The following is a 20,753-nucleotide window of genomic DNA, read 5'->3' as shown; positions in this document are numbered from 1 at the left end:
CCTCCCCTACCTCAAAATACTTATTACCTAAATAAAAGATATATGGAATCCTTTCATTGGCTGTTTGTGAAACTTTCATGCCAGTCAGGTAGAATTTCAACTTCTGATTTGGTATGAAAACTCAAACCCTGGCACAGGTTGGCTAATCAACTGCTTCAGTAGTTGTATATTTTCACCTGTGTGTAAACAAAACTTCTGAAAATATCGCCAAATGAATAATTCACAGAGAATAATTTATTTTAAAAATTGAGCCTTCTTTCCCTTTTGGTTTATGAATTGTCCATGAGCAATTTATGCTTTTCTCAAATGCATCCATGATTCAAATTATTCATCAAAGAATTTCTATACATCACTCTTGGGGTATAGCTACACTTGAAATTTCAAAGCACTGCCGCGGCAGTGCTTTGAAGTGTGAGTGTAGTCGGAGCGCCAGCCCTGGGAGAGAGCTCTCCCAGCACTGCACGTAAACCACATCCCTTATGGGTGTAGCTTGCAGCGCTGGGAGCCGCGCTCCCAGCGCTGCAGCACTGATTACACTGAGGCTTAACAGCGCTGTATCTTGCAGTGCTCAGGGGGGTGTTTTTTCACACCCCTGAGCACGAAAGTTGCAGCGCTATAAAGTGCCAGTGTAGCCATGGCCTTAGTCTATGCATTGTTCCTGAGTGGTTCATTCTGGGTAGTGAATTAATTCTGATTGGCCCCATCGCACACAACTGGTGAAATGTACTTATCCATGTTTGACTCCAATTGGACTATTCAGGTGAATAATTGCTCATGAACATCAGCAAAACATACATAGTTTGGCTCCATGCTTAAATACAATGAGTCAAATTCTGGTGCTGGATACAGGGACAAATGAGGGCAGACTTTGGCCATATGGTTTGTTATTTTACTAGGTAGCCAAATCTAGAATAAGAACTGTTTAGCATGAAAAGTTATGATAGGGCCTGGAAGCTAGCAAGCTAAATATAGCACTGTGGATGTTGTGGGACTGTCAGAGGCTTCGACTAGCGACCTGAGCTCAGACCCAAGGGATTAAGAGGATCCCAGTTTGGGTAGGTAGCTCCAGTCTCTTTTGGTCCCACAACATCCACATTTCTATTTTTAATATGCTAGCTTGAGCCGAGCTAGTGTGAGTCTCTCTACCAAGGTTGGGCTGCATGCTCCCAGCTGCCGTGTAGACAAAGCTTTGGCTGTGCAGTGTGTATGTGTGAGAGCAAAAAGCCTCCTCCATTGTTAGCCAGTGTAAGGGTCAGACAGAATTTCAGTCCTTGCAGAGCTGACCAGCCATATAGGTGTGTAGCAGTGGATGTATGCCTCTATGTGCCTCTAGTATCGCAAATTACCCTCAACATAAGGATTTGCCTACAAGGCTCAGTCAAGCCCTTAATTTATTGTAGCTTACAATGTATGGCACAATTGTTTCCTTTCCTAATAAAAGACTGCTGAAGAACAGAATAGGGCCCTGTAGCCTTACCAACTTGGATGCTGATCCTAGCACAGCTTATAGGGAGCTTGATTCTGCTCCCATTGAAATCACAGTAAAAGTCCCATTGATTTCAAATGAAAGCTGGATCAGGCCAAATCTGAGACCCAAAGTCAGTATTTAGATAGGAGACCTCCAAGACACTACAAATGGGTCATGCCCTTGGATGAAACAATCATCAAAGCCAGGAAGGGTGAATGTTTTCAAGGAAGAAAAATCCAAATAAAACAAAGGTAATCTAAGCTGTTCCAAAATAGTCTGGCCACAATATGCGTAGACCTTAACTGATTGATGCAGGAAGAGGATGCTAAGGGGATGAAGAATTTCTGATTTAGCAGTTGTTGTTATAGACTGTCTCCTCTCTGCAGCCAAGGTTTTAGGAAGTTCATTGCAATTTTTCATAAACCTCTACATCTGCACAAAGCCTCATCGCCTCTGGATAAACCTACTTAGCGGGAGGCATCTCCCTTCCTATGGGCACTTGGCCATCATCTTATCTGGGGTCTATTCCTTCTTTTTGGCCCTTGTTTCTAAACAAACAGCTTAAGAAGAGCCTTAGAGGGATCCACATACGAAGGTATGAATTCTGAGGGTGTTTCACCTAAATTACCAACCTCTTCATAGGTTAATTTCATTTCTAAAAACTGAACATACTTGCAACTATCTAGCCAGGCATATAGTTAATTAGTGTAATATCACTGTTCCCCCTCCTTTTCCCTATTACTTCTGATTGATTGTTGACATACTTTTTGTGTCTTTTCTTAAATGAGGCTGTAACATTTTGGGGGCAGGGATTGTCTCTTACTATGTTTTGCACGGTGCCTAGTCCCAATTGCAACTGAAGTCTTTAGGAGCGACTATAATGCCAATGAGTAGTAATAATTAACGAAGTAAAATAAGGAGCTCAAGAGTTATGGGCCATACACTGGCCTTGACCAGCTGCAGAACTCCCATGGACCTTAAGTCCCAAGCCAAGATATAGACTGTTCATAAAATGGATACACAGATAGACCAACTTGCTCCTGGTAGTTCTAGGCACACTGAGAGATGATATTCCCACCTCAGATAAGGATGGAATACAACAGTGTATCACTGTTGAATGGATTTCCACTATGCAGCCTAGATTAGCATTCCATTAGGTTATTTGGCTAATCTATTTACTAATGTTTCATAAATTTGTAAGAAAGAGCTATGCTGTAATGAAATCATGCAAACTACTAACAAATGCTCACACATTAGCTTCCTGAAATAAATACTTCTTATCTTGCCATTCTTATGAAAAATATGTGTTTACATTAACATTTATGGTTCCATTAATCCAGAACACAATCCTCATTTCTGGATGATGAACACGTGGCTTCAAAGCTCCATTATCTTAACAATGGGACTAAATCAAACATCTTATTGGCTTATTTGTTTGCTCAATATTGAATGTGAAAGAGAAGGCATTATTTATAGGTTATTTTATTGCTGGGTGGATATACACGTTTCCCTTTTGTCCTATTGCTTTATTTCTGGCTGCTAATCCAGTGTTTTCAAAATTCAGGTAAAGAATTAATTGTTAGTTAATTTTTTTGCATTGTCTTCATGTTTATACTGTAATGGGGAGGTGTGATTGGAGCATGTGTAGACATACCCACGCTAGCTTTAATCTAGCTAGTACTAGTACCAATTGCAGTGAAGCCATGGCAGTGTAGGCGGTGACTGATCAAGTAGGTGCCCAGAGTCCCAGGTGGATAAGGCTAGCCCATGCCATCACCTGTGTTGCTGTGGCTTCACTGCTATTGGTACTCAAGCTAACTTTGATTTAGCTAGTTCAAAGTTAGCTCAAATGCATCTACATGTACTGCAATCACATCTTCCATTGGCAGCTTAGACTTACCTTGAGTGTGGGATTTTCAAATGTGCCAAAGTGAGTTAGATGCCTAACTCCTAATGACTTTCAATGGTAATTAGATGCCTAGGTTGCTTAGTATCAGAGGGGTAGCCATGTTAGTCTGGATCTGTAAAAGCAGCAAAGAGTCCTTTCGTAGGTGAATACCCACTTCCACATCCGACGAAGTGGGTCACCCACAAAAGCTCATGCTCCAATACATCTGTTAGTCTATAAGGTGCCACAGGACTCTTTGCTTCTAGGTAGCTTAGGTGCTTTTGAAAATCCCACCCTGAGTGCTTTGTTGTCTTGTTCACTGAAGCACCAAGGATTTTCATCTCAAGTCTCTTTGCCGTCTGGGATTGGTATTGCTAGTGTACAAGCTACCACACCTGGAGGAAAGAAAGATGAAGACAGGTTCCTGAAAAAGGAACATGGAGTGTGAACACAGACAAAGACCCTTTAACAGTCCTGTCAAAATCCATCTGAACATGTGCGAACTATCGCTTGTCATGGTACCAGCTCTGAATGAATTTATTTCAGGGCTGAATTGTAGCTTTGGCACGAGCCCCAGGTAAGAGGCAGTGTGTAATTGCCTTTCTCCAGGAGCAGGATTTTGCTCAGCATAATCAAAGTAGTCTTCTAATCATTCCATTTTCCAACACTTCTACTGAAAATAATGAACCCATTCAGTACAAGGGGAGTGAAGGTGAGAGAGATATTCACCTGCTTATGTGAGGTATTCCTATGGGCTTCAGGCAAAACACTTGGTTGCAGGCGTTCTGGTTCAAAGCTAGCTTTATGTTTTCGTTCTTTGTTTGCATGTTGGAGGTGTTGCATCCTGTCTTTTGGTGGTTTCTGTATTGTGAGCTCTCAATTATTTCGTTAAAACATCTGAGCTTATTTGCCCTTCTGTCATACGTGCTATATATAAGTGAAGAAACAAACTGAACACAGCAAAGTAAACAAAGACCAGGAAGTGTGAGACAGACCTCTCAAGATGTTTGGTATTCCCACATGTTTCATATTACAGACCAGCAGGCTAGTGCTCCCCACCACACAGGTGGAAATGTGAGTGAGTGAAGGCCACCGAACACTGAATATTTACACTGTGTCAGATTACAGTAAGATTTGTGCTGAATAGCTTTGTACTGAGCCACTGTGAAATACTCTGAGGTTTTCAATAACCCCATCACTTCTCTAGCGTTTGCATAGTTGGCTTCAATATAAAAACATAGCGATACATGCTCAAAACCAATTAAGGTATGTCTGCACCCCCAAAAAGCTGCGTGCTTAGCTTGGGTTAGCTAATATGCGTTAAAATAGCTGTTCAACCCCAGGCTGCCACATGGGCTTTAACTGGAGCTGCTAAGCCAAATTAAAAGCTGACTTCCCGTGTCTTCACTGCTATTTTAACCTGAGCTAGCTACCCTGAGTAAAGAACACACTTTTTTTTTCAATGTAGACATATCCTTAGAGAGCTAGTATTTACATTGTCCAGTATTTGTACATTGCTATACTGAGGTGTATATTGCTATACTGATGAAACACATAAGAAGCAACTAACTAAAGATGGCCATTTAATGAGAAATCTCTGTGCTTGTGTCTCAGTATGGAGCTCTCAAAGTGCAAGACCGTGAATGGGTGAGACAGGTCTGCATTGCCCTGAGAATTGGCACCCGGGAGAATGGTCAAGTGGGAATGAGGTTAGAAAGAGGTCTAAGAAGGCAACAGGGAGGAGGGGCGATCTTGCCTAGAGCTAAAGGCTTGGCTGCTTAGAGATCAAAGATGCTGCTGAGCTTGGTCTAGAGCAGTCAAGATTTATGTCCAAATGAACGGTTCATACGTTATCTTTAAAAATGAAGGCACCTGTAATATCAGCAGGTTGTATATGCTAAATTGTTACATATTGAGGGCCTGATCCAAAGTCCACTGAAATCAATAGGAACTTTTCAACTGATTTCAGTAGGCTTTTTGCATCAAGCCTTAAAAAGAATAAGAATAGGAGTAACTTTATATCAGTGTTGAGAAAATGCCTTACTGAGTAACTGTGTGGTATTATCAGTCACCCTTCTGCTCCCTCCCCAACATTGTCTGTTTTCAACTTTGCTTCTGTCAAGCTGAACATAACGTGTATGCTCTTCTGGGCAAGAACTAAGTCTTAACTTGTTTTGTAAAGGGGCTTAAAGCTAGGCATCTAAATCCACAATGAGGCCCGATTTATAGAGCTGCAGTGCATCTATAGCTCGCACTGAAATCAAAGAGAGATGAAGACCCTCAGCACCTCGCAGGACTGGGTCTTCAGTGAAGACTCCAGTATTTTTTAAGATTGCCATGGTCATTTGACACTGGAATGAGCTTCATAATTAATAAGTATGTCTCTTTCATCTGAAGCTCCAGATATAAGGAAGAGTCAGCCAAGGACAGAGGTACAGTGTTTCTCCATAATAGCATTTAGCACAAATGAGCAAAAGCCTCTGCATTTGGGTCATGTGATTTTTTTTAATGAACCTCTTTAACAGGTTTGGCTGGCTTAGCTTCATGCCTCCAAATTCCATTCTGAGTTGGCCCAAATCTCCAAATGCAGGATGACAACTGGTGAGTGGAGTTGGTTTTATTTTATGACTTGTGGATTTTGTAACTAAATTTGACTGCTCAAGCATGCTGGTTTGGAGCAAAAAATCTTTTATTATTATTTGCATTCCAGCTGTGTCTATAGGTGCCAACAGAGATTGCAGTTCTATTTTTCTAGGACATATATGTGGTAAGAGACAGAACCTGCCCTGAGAAGTTTACAATCTAAAGAGACAAGACTGACAAAGGAAATATTGTCACCATTTTACAGATCGGTAATTGAGGTGCAGAGAGATGAAGGGACTTGCCCAATGTCACACAGGACTAGCCTGTGGCAAATCTGTGACTTGATGCTAGAATTAAAGACGGGCATCTTAACCAGAAGTCTATCTTTCCTCTCTTTTGGCATTCATCGTCACTGAAAAACAGGCACAGCAGGAAGATTCAGTGAGTGGGTTCATGTGAACCATAGTGGGCTTTGCCAGTTGGCCAAAAACCTGAAATCAGAATACGGCACTTAGTTAAAAGAAGTGAACTTCAGGCCCTTGTGATGCATTCTCCTTGTACAGCTTGGGGAAAGGAAAATAGAAAAACTTGTTAACCAGAATACTGATTATTATACAGAAGGTAATAAAAAAATTACTGAGGTAGCTTTGGTGTTGGCATAACAGTATTGCAGATCTAACGGAGTGTAGACAATTAAAATTATACATGTTGTTTTGCATTTGTCTTGTACCCCAGAGCAGTGACAGGAAAATGAAGGGTGTCCTCCAAGAAATGTTCGTATAGATTGCTTTTGGTTTACTGCTACTCATCTTCTGCTGTGGGGCATTTTTCCCATTCTTTTGTGCACTGTGTGTGGTACATACCATTTACATTACATTAACTATAAATTGCTGGAGTCATAGTTGGTTGGTGAACTACTTGGGGGATGATTACATACTGTTGATAGGAGACGGTACTCCTGATAATATGTTTCCCAGTGAGTTCACAGCAAAAGAAAACCTCTATTGTGTGTTTCTACAAACGTGCTTCTCTGCATAGAGCCGCTACTACTTTTTACTTAAAGGTGACTCGAAAAAAAAATAGATTTGTTACTTTTTTATTTTTGTCTGAAATCCAGGGGAAGGCCTAGACTTTTTTTTTTAATTTATTCTTTTGCTTCTTTTTCATATTAGAGATTATGTTATGCCTGTCTTGTTTTTGCTGGAAGTTTTTATGGATGACTGGAAAACTGGTAGGTTTATGACATCAAAGATATCAAGGAAGTACAACTAGATTGAGAGGGGAAGCAATTTTTATTGAGTGTTTAAAACTCGTTGTTTTCTTTTTGTTAATACCTTTTGCATTGCAAGTTGGAATACCATTACTAACACCTAACTCTGATGTAGTGTTTTTCATCAGTAGATCTCATATTGACAAAGAAAATCAGTATCATTTCCAGATGAGGCACAAGGAGACAAGCGACTTCCCCAAAGTGATCCAACAGATTAGTAGCAGATCTGGGAATAGAACTAAAGTCTCAGGTCCTAGTTAAGTACTTTATCTACTAGCCACACTGGCTCCCAGGTAGATGCAGAATTTTTTAGGGGGAGAGAAGCTCATTTTGATTAAAATTATTAAGCAAGATGTGTCTTTTGCCCAAAGCCAGAAGTAAGGAACAGTGTGTAATTGCACCACCCTTTTTGGGAAGGAATGCTAATTTTTGAAAGAATTAAGGGCATCCTAGATTTCCTAATCTGTTGTGCTAACTACCAGGTGATCAAGACAACTGCATAGCTGAAAGAAGAGTCAATAGGCTGCAATTGTGGGCTTCTCCAAAGTTGTACATCCTCATAAAAACAGCAAACCCTTCAGCCTAGGGCCTTCCAAACACTTCACGGCCATTTCCCTCTCCAAGCACCCATAACTTTTACAGTATGTACCCGTGGCTGGTATTTATACTTTTGTAATTTCCTGTTACTTTTATGATATTAATGTTAACCATTGTTATAATAATTAAGAAAACCTAAAGACTACATGTAACCCATGTGACAGAATGAGGTATGTGAGAGGAATCCTTACATGTTTTCCCTAGAAAGCAATTTCCACTTTGCTACACTACAGTAGCCAGCACCCCATGAAGTGTGGGAAAACATTTGTCCTACAGTACATCGTAAATTTCATGACAGTTATAAATTTTGCTGGGCCAAACATTTAAATTAAACACATTGGTCTTTCCTGACTTTATGAAAAACTGTTCTTTCCTCTTCATTAAAGAGTATGTGAAATCCCCACTGTGGAGGAAGCACAATGATAGAGGAAAACAATATAGTGGTTGGCTGGGTCTCAAACCCAAAGAAAGCTAAGACTCATCTGAAAGCCAACATTATAGATAATTAGGCAGGATCATTTTTGGTAAGTTGATCATGCCTCATAAAAGATGGACTGTAGCCTTAGCAGCGCTGATGCTACAGAATATTGTGCAGTGGTGCAAGTTCTAATTAAATTACTTTTCCAACTAAGCATCATTTGTTTGTTTGCTTTTACAAGGGCTTTCGGTTACATCAGTAGTTATGTCAGATGCGTTCTAGCATTTAGGATTTCCCATTCTATTTTACTCTAAAATCCACATGAACTTTTCAGTGTGTCAGTACGAAAACACTTAAAGAGAAGCAGTGATCTCTTAAAATGAATGAAATATTTTAGGTCCCAAACTTGAAATGTGATCCCTGGATTGGTCCCCTGAGCCATGTGGAATTTGCAGCCTGGAGCACCCATAGAGAATAAATAGTGGGTGCCCACACCCACCGAGAGCCACGCTCCCCTCTCTCCCCACCACTCCTGCCTGCCGCCGGCCCCACTGATCAGCTCCTCCCCATCCCTCCCACTGCCTCACATCTGCCACGAATCAGCTGTTTAGCGGCATGCAGGAGATGCCGGGGGGAGGAGTGAGGGTGGGGCACGCTCGGGGTGGGGTGGGGGTGGGGGTTTAGTGGAAGGGGTGGAGTGGGGGTGGAGCGTGGAGTGGAGCAGGGGGTTGAGCACCCCCTGGGAACACAGGATCACGGCACCTATGGCATTGGGTTAGATATGTTTTGCGGTTCCCTGCCATCTTTTCCCTTGGTGAAGACATAAGTCCTGTAACACCTTGATTTCCTGCACCCTATTGCCTGCACCTGCCATAGGCCAGAATCCCTGCAGCCACTGATGTCATTGTCCCTATCCTGAAAGAATGAGAACTGTAGTTTTGGGGGGAAGTCAAAACCTCAGCAGTACCAGGTGTTTCTCAACACCTCACTGAACTTGTCAAGTAGCTACTATCACCATTTATGAACAGCAGTTCTGGCTGAAGGCCTTGGATTTTTAGAGTGGTTCTTATTGCCTTTACAGGGCACAAGTGCCCATTTGCATGGTCATTCGACACATTGTCCCCCTTTCCCTCAGGGGAGCCATTTCAGATTTTTTTTTGAAGGGGGGCAACTTTAACTGTGATGCCAGGAGCTACTTAGGCACCTGAAAATTCTGGATTTTTGTGGCAGATAATAACTTAGAAATTAGCTAACAGGAGCACTGTATCTAATTCCTATATAGAAAGGAAATATATATATATATACACAAACACCAGTTAAAGCCGTATTTTAATTCTGTATGTAAATTTAGAACAATCAGTTGATAATACAGCAAGATATTCCCAATCTGAGTCCTTAAGGTATCATAAGAATGGCTGTACTGGGTCAGATCAATGTTCAATCTAGGCCAGTATCCTATCTTCCGACAGTAGCCAATACTAGGTGCTTCAGAGAGAATGTACAGAACAGGCAATCATAAGTCATCCATCCCCTGTTGTCTTCTCCTAGTTTCTGGAAAACAGAGACCAGGGATACCGTCACACCCAGATCACTGGGTTGCATCCCTGCCTATCCTGGCTACTAACCATTTATGGACCGATTCTCTGTGAATTTATCTAGTTATTTTTAACCCTATTATAGTTTTGGCCTTCACAACATCCCTGGAATCAAGTTTCACAGGTTCACTGTGTGAAGAAGCACTTCCTTTTGTTTGTTTAAAACTGATGCCTATTGATTTTACTGGGTTACCCCCTACTTCTTGTGTTATGAGAAGGAGTAAATAACATGTCCTTATTTACTTTCTGCAAATTTGTCAACATTTTATAGACCTCTATCAGATCCCCACTCAGTGATCTTTTTTCCAAGCTGAACAGTCCGAGTGTTTTTAATCTGTCCTCATACAGAACATGCCCCTTCTCTGTACCTTTTCCAGTTCCAATATATCTTTTTTAGATGGGGCGACCAGTTCATAGTACTAAAGGTGTAAAGATTCAAAATTAAAAGAAATTAAAAATTTAAATTTCAGTTACAAATGACTGATCTAAAAGCCAGTTTTAGCCTCTGGAAACAGTTCAGTTTTATAATGTAATATAGAAATCCTGAACATGTATCTACAGTGAAGCAACTGGATGATTCTTAACCATGCCTTAATGAAAATATGTCTTAAGTGTTATTAAGAGAAGTTGCCCTCTAAACAACGTCATTTTCAAGGTCATACTCAAATATTAAGGAAGTTAGTAAAGAGACCTGTTCTAAGGCCATAACAACCTGGTAGGATTAAGAGCACTCCAGGAATTGTTAAAAAAAAAAAGAAAAAAAAAGGCCCAGGGGTCCATAGACTAATTCAAGAAAGGAAACATTTTTTTCTGATTGAGAAGTATAGGTATGTACAATAACTTCCTTTGATTACCATCAGGAACAGCTGAAATGTATAAGAGAAGCACTGACTGTTACACTGAAAATAAAACTGATCAGCTTTGTGGGAGAGACTTAAGGAGATCAGCACTCATTAGGTCTTTTCTCTCAGCCAAGGTTATCCAGAAATTGCTCTTTCCTGGGTCTCATCCTATTAGCTGGGTGACAGGGAGCTATTTACCCCAGTGAAGTGCTTTGCACATCCCTCTGGCCTCAGGCCTGCTAGTGCTGCTGCTGCTGCTGTCTGAGGTGGCTGGCAGGTGGGGTTTCTAATGGGCACCAGGCTCTCAGCCACCCAGCCAGACTCATTAGACTCACTCTAAGAAGGGTCGGGGTGGACAGAGCAATACAGACAGCTCTCCCGCTCTGGGCTGCTGAGCAGGAGCAGCCCACACAGTCCAGAGCGGAGGATAGAAGGGACCTGCTGATACAGCTCCTTAGGGACAGCCCGTCAGCCAACAGCAACTTCTTACTCAGATCACAGCTGAGGGCTTCAAGTTCCTCCAATGAGAGAGCGAGCAATAGTTCATTTTCCTGTTTGCACTCCACTGTGGTAGGAAACTTGTGGCGAGGGATGGGGGGAGGGGGAAGAAGCCCCCTCCTCGCCCTCTCTAAATGGTGCCTCTACTTTCCCTTCTGGTCTGTTTTTAGTACCTTAAGTGCAGGGACACTGCTCCTGCTGATAATTGTATGCCTGTTACATTTAATGAATGCTGGGACTAGGGTTGCCAGGCGTCCAGTTTTCGAACAGAACGCTTGGTCGAAAAGGAACCCTGGAGGCAGCGCAGCATGGCTAAGACCGGCAGGCTTTCTGCCTGCCCTGGCTCTGCCTGGCTCCTGGAAGTGGCCAGCATGTCTCTGCATCCCCTAGGCGCAGGGTTGGCCAGGGAGGCTCTGCGCACTGCCCCCACCCTGAGCACTGGTTCTGCAGCTCCCTTAGACTGGGAACCATGGCCAATGAGAGCTACAGGGGCAGCGCACAGAACTGCATGGCCATGCCTCCGCCTAGGGACCGCAGAGACATGCTGGCCGCTTCTGGGAGCTGCCTAAGGTAAGTGCTGCCTGGAGCCTGCACCCCAATCCCTTCCCCATCCCTGAGCTCCTGCCCGCACCCTAACTCCCTCTGAGAGCCTGCACCTCGCACTGCCTCCTGCATTCTGAAACCCTCAAGCCTAGCCCAGAGCCTTCTCCTGCACCCCAAACTCCTCATCCCCGGTCATACCCCAGAGCCCATATCCCTAGCCAGAGCCCTCACCCCTCCCCACACCCACTCCCTGCCCCAGCCCAAAGCTCTCTCCCACACCACAAATCCCTCAGCCCCACCCCCAGCCTGGACCCCGCTCCTGCACCCCACACCCTTCATCCCCAGCCCCACCCCAGACTCTGCACCTCCAGCCGGAGCCCTCACCCCATGCCACACCCCAACCCTTTGCCCTAGCTCAGTGAAAATAAGTGAGTGAGCGGGGTTGGAGGAGAGCAAGCGAGGGAGGGAGGGAGGATGGCGTGAATAGGGGCAGGGCCTTGGAGAAGGCTTGGGGCTGGGGTGGTGCCTTGGGGGTGGGGGTGGGGCAGGAGGCGGGGCAAGTGTATTCAGTTTTCTGCAGTCAGAAAGTTTGCAACCCTAGCTATGACCTGTACACTGCTGCCATAGGCACAGCTCACTCGTTCACTCACTCTAATGGCACTAGAGAAGGCAACAACAAATGCTGCCTTAAATAAAATGGCCTCCCTCCACAGCTGCCAACCCACAGCAGAGCCTGCACTAATCCTGTCAGGGTTTCCAATGTTATGAGTACCCTGTTGTCCCTCTGGTGTCTGCTGCTCCTGGGTCACCTTTTAAGAGTTTTCACACTATGAATGGGTCTGGGAAACCTACTCCAGTAGGGCAAACCTGCTGGCCAGCCACAGATAGGGGAAAGAGTCAAACTGTGGTGGGCGAAAGACACCACATTTTGAACCACCTGGTGCTTAGGTCTGGGTCACCAATAGTAAAGCCCTTCTAGTGACCTAAATTCTGTGAACTATGAAAGACTGGCCTTATAGGCTCTCAGAGTCCTCTACTAGTCCTACAGCTGTCTTGAGCCAAGGCTCTAGAGTTCTTGGGGCATCACCTGCAGATCCTTGCTGGCCAGTGGGGTGAGTTCCCAAAATCTGAAATCAAGATAGAGCATCGGCAACACCATTATCCACTCCTGGGATGCACACTGCATGAAAAAGGATGTTAAACCACAGGCAGTGTAAGATGAAGCCCCCACCAGCCTTATTACCTGAGCTGTCTTAGACAACTGTCTATTTACAGTATGGGCCACAGATTGGTTGTTGCACCAGAAACAGACTTTTTTGTTCTGAAAGGTTGCTCCCCAATGACTGCCACCAGTATAGGAAAAATCCTCAAGGAAGATGAGGTGCCCTGTAATACCACGAGCCACCCAACACACTACACTCCCTGAAAGTAAACCCCCCAAACCCATGACTCCTTAGGCGTCAGATGGTACCCACAGCTCAGTTTTGAGCTGCCAGTCCAAATGCCATAATGAAAGCCCATTAAACTCTTCCAGGAATCTTTCCCACACATCTAAGTCTTCTTTCATTCTCCTTGTTTCACTCTCACTTTTACTTTGATAAAGAGGTGGGTTTTTGCACTCCAGACAAGGCAGAGGCTGATGCCAGGCAAGCACAAAATGCCCTATTGGCACACCAGAATGCAAAGTTTAGGTGCCCTAGGACCACCTCTAGTTCCCTCAGAATAATTTTCTTTGATATCGTGCATTAGTGCATTGACCGATTCCAACTTCTCTGTAGGAAACCTAGAAACACCTTGAATTGTGTCCAGTTTGATGTCCAGGAACATCAAACTTCTGCTTCAACCCTCTTTTTTTAATCATGCCAAGGGGGACCCTGAGGCACTCAGCTAGGTTCTGAAACACCTGAAGCCTGTACTCATTGTTTTCTGTCCCTAACCTTCCTGCAGATAAGAAGTCATTACTGTGTTAGGCAGGCCAGTCTCCCACACAATTGCCCACTCCAGCATGGAGCTGCAGCTTTCAAAAGGAGTACACGACACTGAGCACCCCAGGGGCATGGCTTTATCAAAATGGCAATGGCCCTCAAACAGAAACCCAAGCAGGTTAAAACCACTGGGATAATAAGTAATAGGAGATATGCCAATCTCATAGAGCTGGAAGGGACCTTGAAAGGTCATTGAGTCCAGCCCCCTATCTTCACTAGCAGGACCAAGTATCATCCCTGACAGATTTTTGTTCCAGACCCCTAAACAGCCCCTTCAAGGATTGAACTCGCAACCCTGGGTTTAGCAGGCCAATGCTCAAACCACTGAGTTACCCCTCCCCTGAGCCTATGCACTGGATGCACTGAAAGCAACTGGAATGCAGATCATATGTCGCATTTTGGTAACAGCGCTCCAGGGTCACACTCCCTAACCATGGCTACTGCAGCATCAAATGAGGAATATCTCACTGGACACAGTGGAGGGGTCAATATGCCATTTTCTGATAAGCCCCAGGGGTAGGACAGGTGATGGATCAGCCTGTATTCCCTCTTCCCCTTATTTGGTACTAAACCCAGGGGAGATACACCCAGGGAGCACAATTCTGGCACTGGAATACATCAGAAGGGGCCTGCCACCTCTATCTGCCTGCTACCTCCACGGTGAACTTTGCTGAATTTCATTAACTCTGGCAGGAGTCCTCTCCTTGGAAAGGAAGAATGGTTTGCAGTTAAGGTGGTAGAGTGGGACTCGGGAAATCTAGGTTTGATTCCTGGCTCTGCCACAGAGTTCCTCTGTGACCAAGGGGCAAGTCACTTAGATTCAGATCCTCAAAGGGATCTAGGTGCCTGAATCCCATCGAAATCAATGGGGTTAGGAGCCTAGATCCCTTTGAAGATCTGGACCTTAGTCTCTCAGGGTCTTGGTTTGCTATCTGGAAATGGGGCTAATAGTGCTTCCCTACTTGACAAGGGTGCTTTGAGTTATAGTCATGGAGGCCCAGGTCCTCAAAATTATGTAACCTAATTGAGGATATGGGCCTTAGTGCTTAGGCCCTGGTCCTGCAACTGGATCTGTGCACGCAGACCTTGACTGGGACTTCTCATGGGACTTCCCATGGGCATAGCGTCTGCCCATGTGGAATCCCACTGAAGTCAATAGGGCTCCATGAGAGTGAAAGGATCCCACTGCACTGATTCTACTACTTATATACCAAGGTGTGTGGTGCTATAGCAAACCTTAGGTAGATAGCACTCCCCAGGCACTCTCCTTTAAAATAATTACATTATGGTGACAACGCTGCCCACACAGATTGTGAATGGAGACACTAATTCACACTTCCAAAAATGTAGCCCATAATACATACTGTGGAATAGAGGTGTCATGGTACAATTCCCCACTCTGAACCTTAGCGTCCAAAAGATGGGGTACCAGCATGAATTCCTCTAAGCTCAATCACCAGCTTAGAACCTGTAGCGCTGCCACCAACCAGGAATTCCAGTGCCTGGTACACTCTGGTCCCCCCAAAACCTGGCCCGGGGACCCCCAAGACCCAGACCCTCTGGATCTTAACACAAGGAAAGTAAACCCTTTCCCTCACGGTTGCCTCTCCCAGACTTCCCCTCCCTGGGTTACCCTGGAAGATCACTGTGTGATTCAAACTCCTTGAATCATAAAACAGAGAGGAAAATTTACCTTCCCCCCTCCTTCTCTCGTCCCCTCCCAGATTCTTCCTGAGAGAGAAAGTAATCCTGACCCAGAGAGAGATTAGCCTCTCTCTCCCCCTTCCCTCCTTTCTCCCCACCAATTCCCTGGTGGATCCAGACCCAGTCCCCTGGGGTCTCACCAGAATAAAAAAAAATTCTTAAACAAGAAAAGCTTTTAATTAAAGAAAGAAAAAACAGTAAAAATTATCTTTGTAAATTTTAAAAAAAATGGAATAGGTACAGGGTCTTTCAGCTATAGACACTGGGAATACCCTCCCAGCCTAAGTATACAAGTACAAATTAAAATCTTTTCAGCAAAATACCAATTTGAACTCCTTTCAGCCAAATACACATTGGAACTTCTTCCAACCAAATACACATTTGCAAATAAAGAAAACAAACATAAGCCTAATTCGCTTTATCTACCTAGTACTCACTATTCTGAACTTATAAGAGCCTGTATTGGAGAGATTGGAGAGAAACCTGGTTGCACATCCGGTCACTCTGAGCCCCCAGAGTGAACAACAACCAAAACTAACAGCACAGCACAAAAACTTCCCTCCCTCAAGATTTGAAAGTATCCTGTCCTCTGATTGGTCCTCTGGTCAGGTGACAGCCAGGCTTACTGAACTTGTTAACCCTTTACAGTCAAAGAGATATAAAGTACTTCTGTGCTATTAACTTTTCTTATCTGTTTATGACAAGAGGGTAATCCTATTATTGCTGTCTTGTCTATTTAGGCTCTAACCTTTTTGGGGCAGGAACTTTGTCTTACTATGTGTTTGTACAGAGCGTGGCACAACAGAGCCCTGAACTCGGCTGGAACCTCTAAGCACTACTGGAATACAAATCATTACTAATGTACTGAGTATATGGGAAGAGTAGGCATTTTGTCATGTCAAAAAGAATTCTGCAGAAAATTCTGTTTTTTAAAAATAAGACAGAACATGCCCATTCTCCAGTAAGCAGGAACGTCTGTCTAGTACCTCTGTGTGGACAAAGCAATAAAATACCCCTTCCTTTTGCTCTACAAAGAAACCATATAAATGTAAAGATAAAGGGTACTGAATAGGCTTGTACTTTTTATTAAGTTTGAATTCATTCCTTTCAAATTTTATATTTGTGTTTGAAAACTGGATAGTTTTTTCACGAGGAAAAAAAATGATTACTGGAGGTAGAACTACTGGAGGCTTCAAAAGGCTGCCAGCAAATGTATACCATCAGGGCTCCCAGTGGGTGGCAGCTCCAAGTAACGTTTGATTCTAAATGCTGACATTCAGGGACTGTATCTGGATGACTGCGCCACGTTGATTTTGCCTTTATTTTTTCTTGCACTGTAACCTGACTTTGGTTCAGGAAGAGGAAATCCATGGTCTTAATTGAAGCCAATCAGTGAAAGGTCATGGGGTAATACTTAACAGACAGAAATAAGGTAAAGGAAAAATGAGGAAGAGGTGAGGCCTTCACTTGCATCAAACAGTCCGTTGAGTTTTGGAGACAGAATGCACCTGGAAGGAAAATGGACTTGGACCCCAAATATACACATCCCTTGGGAGTTATAAAACTAAAAACAGTTTGTTTAGATTATTTGCTTCCAGCTTCTCTTGTGACTTGTACAGCAGTAACCTCTGCGCAAGGGAGTTAGATTGCTTATTGCAAATATTCAGGTGTTTATTATAGTGGCACCCGCAAGAGCAACTATGAGGAGAGGGGTGTCAATGTTTCCATTCTAAACCAGAAGAGGAGTTCTGTGGTTCCAGCTGTTAAAAAGCTTGGATTTAAATGAAATATTGCTAGCTAGTATTCCATAATGTGGCTTGCTTCCTCTGGATATTTTTTATTGTTTCAAGTAGATTCACAGGAATGCTTTGTTAAGATTTAACAGCAGCTACTGACCACCTGCAGGATTCCATTTGCATTTGAAAATTCAGGTCTTGATTCTATTTTCACTTACACCCATATAAATGATCAATACTAGAAATGGGGTTATGAGATAAGAGCCCCATTGTGCTAGGTACAGTATATAAATGTTGTAGAATACAGTCTCTGTTCTGTTAGGCAGCTAAAAGTCTAAATAACGGCAAAGGGTGGGAGAAAGGAAGTATTATTATTATTATGGGTATCAGATTACACAAGACTAAGTTGGGAACAGGCTGAGAGATGCCGATTCCCATGCTGTTTTGGGGAAGCAATTTCATGGACAAGTGGGGAACAAAGATCTTATCCAACAACTTTTCTTCACGATGACCTACATGGGGGTTTCAACCTCTGGAATCTGATATTCAGTATGTGCAGGTTTGCCCAACGAAAATTAAACCTGGTGTTTCAGTCCGTCCATGCCATAGAATCTGATCAAGGGAAGCCAATGAAACTCCACTAATAGAATGAGGAGGATCGTTCTGACAGAGAGAGTAAAATATAAGCCACTTGTGGGGCATGTATTTTATTACAAACATCCATAATCCCGATCCTTGGATTTGAGCAAGCCTTTGAATACATGGTATAAAATAAATGCTTTTGTAACTTAAGTGGAGAGACAAGCCTTTGTCTTGGCTTAACGGTGAACATCCATTCATTCTATAACAACAAAACAGAATTGGGGGATATTTCTGACCCTTCCTGTGGGTGTATATGTTTAAGCAGAAAGCCCAAATTATATACATAGTCAATAAAGCAGTCTCAGTGTCCTCAATAAATAGCTCTCACTACAGTCTCTGTAAAGAAGAATCAGTTTTAAATAGCAAGTATTTAGAGGCTACCAGAATCTTAGAAAACTATTTTTAAATGGCATCAATGAAACAAAAGGAAATGTGCTGAACCAGCATAACTAACTTCATTATACGTCCAAGGCCACCACACTAATAGGGCAAAGTCCTTCTTTTCTTCCCCACAACTGGTAAGGAATTTCAGATTCAGCATTCTATCCTGTGCAGCACAGACTTTGTGGCATCTTAGCTAAACTGTCGGCACAGCATGATTAATATTATAATGTGTGGGTAAAACCATGAGACCATTGAAAAGAAGATCAGCCAAAATTTTTGTACAGACACCTACGGACAGTTATTTTATAACTGTAAAATATTTGGACTAGCTGGTATTTAAGATTCCAAGCAGGATCACAACTTGCAGGATTGGTCCCTCAAGGGTAGGATCCAAAGCCCACTGAAATCAATGGAAAGACTTCCATGGACTTCAGTATCTACATCCACGTGAGGCTGCCCGGAACTACCATCTCACCATTGAAAAGTTAAAACTAATATTCATTGCACATTAATACAGCTGTGTGCATTCCATCTACACCAACAACTTTGCTATAGGTCCTTATGTGTGTCTATGTTATCTGTAGTATCTGAACGCCTCACAATCTTTAATATATTTCACTCTCACAACATGTCTGTGAGGAAGGGAAGTGCTATTATCTGCATTTCACAGATGGGGAACTAATGCACAAAGATGAAGGGTACATCTATACTACCCGCCGGATTGGCGGGTAGTGATCGATCTATTGGGGATTGATTTATTGCGTCTCATCTAGACGTGATAAATCGATCCCTGAATGATCTCCCCATTGACTCCGGAAGTCTACTGTTGCGAGAGGCAGAAACGGAGTCGACGGGGGAGCGGTGGCTGTCGATCCTGCGCCGCGAGGGCACGAAGTAAGTCAATCTAAGTCGATCTAAGATACGTAGATTTCAGCTACACTATTCTCATAGCTGAAGTTACATGTCTTAGATCGATCCCCCCTCATTGTAGACCAGGCCTAAGACACCAATCTTTAAAGGTATTGAGGTGCCTACTTCCCATTGATTCGCCCAACATAACCCAACAAATCTGTGGCAAAGTGGGAATTGGACTGATGTCTCTCCAGTTCCACACTAGTGCTTGAACTCCTGGACCATCTTTCCTCAGCTGGATATATGTCCAAATGTTCTAATAACTTGAATGGATATGTCTTAGAAATAAGAGCAAGCTTTGAATATTTAAATAGTTTCACTGGGTAACTGGGACATTTGCAGCTGTCCTTAAAAGTTAAGGAAGGGATTGAAAGGGTTGGATGTTTTCCATAAACCTTTACACTGCAGCTGCAGGGATTCCAATTACTCTTTTAAAAGTTTCTAAAATTGTTGACTTACTCTTCTGGTGCCATACAGTGATATCTGCCATCTAAGCATCAGCACAGCCAAGCAGACAAGAATATGGTTTGTTTAAATTCTTCCCCTATGAAAAACACTGAGCTCACAAGAGTGCTATTTAGGAGGAAACACTGTGTTATTTGGTAGGAAAAATCACACATCGCTACCAAAATTCCATGTGGAGTGTAATGATCCTTGACACTTTGCTTTGACTTGCAGAAGGGAAGATAGATTCACACTGTTTTGGAGAAACAGTGGATAGATGCAGAAGAGCTCAGACTAACACGAACACAAAGTAATGACAAGTTATAATGTAACATCAAGTGCAGGGTCTTGGTTACCACATAAAAGTTCTCTGGAACAATCACTTTTATTGCATTGGCCTGGCTTATGGTCATTATCCTGGGTATTTATTAGAATGATACCACATGTCTATTGCTTATGTCACTTTGAATTAATTACTACCCAATGCAACGAGATTGAACTCTGACCTTTCTATGTCTTTTAAACAATTGTTTGTTATATGATTTACTATTATGTGATATTGAATATTATTGACAAGTTATTGGTATAAGACTGTCTCTGATTGGGTATACGAGCCCCATGCTCATTCAGAATGGGTTAATGAGAGTCCACGGGTTTAATCAGCCCCACCCCACTATGCTGACAGAAGGCATCAGACCTGGAGCTAAAATGGAAGAATCCAGCTTAGCTGGTGGTTGACGGGGAAGGGAAGTAGATCTTTGGCTCTAACTGGGGGGGAAACCTGGCTAAGGAAACTGAGTCAGATTGCTGGCTGTTAGAACCTCCCTGAGGGAAGGAAGAGCTGAGGCTGGAAGCTCAGATGAGTGCTAATTAGAAAAGGCAGACTCTGAAGAGGAGGACTGAGTCCACCCATTGATTGGGCTGGTTGACCCTCCCTTTTGATTTTGTGTATTGTTTTTGAAGCTTGGAAGGAGTGGAACTTTAGCTGACTTAGCTGGATGGCTAAATTACCACAGCACTGGACTGTTTCCAGCTATGGCTGCTGATCACTGAAGATCTGGAGGGAAACTGAGGCAGGGTGGCTAGTGCCTTGGTGGGTCACAAGGGGTGCTGTGGAGACCGAGCCTGCCACACTGTCAAATACTCAGTCCCGGTTCCTGAGAGGGATTGCACCTACTGCACTTCTGCATGCCAGAAGATGTGGAGCAAGCTGTCTGTTTAAAGCAGAAGCCACTGTTAATGGA

This window comes from Gopherus evgoodei, chromosome 2 (assembly GCF_007399415.2).
Source record: "Gopherus evgoodei ecotype Sinaloan lineage chromosome 2, rGopEvg1_v1.p, whole genome shotgun sequence".
Taxonomy (NCBI): domain Eukaryota; kingdom Metazoa; phylum Chordata; order Testudines; family Testudinidae; genus Gopherus; species Gopherus evgoodei.
The sequence above is the reverse complement of the archived record's forward strand: the minus strand, read 5'-3'. Positions refer to the sequence as shown.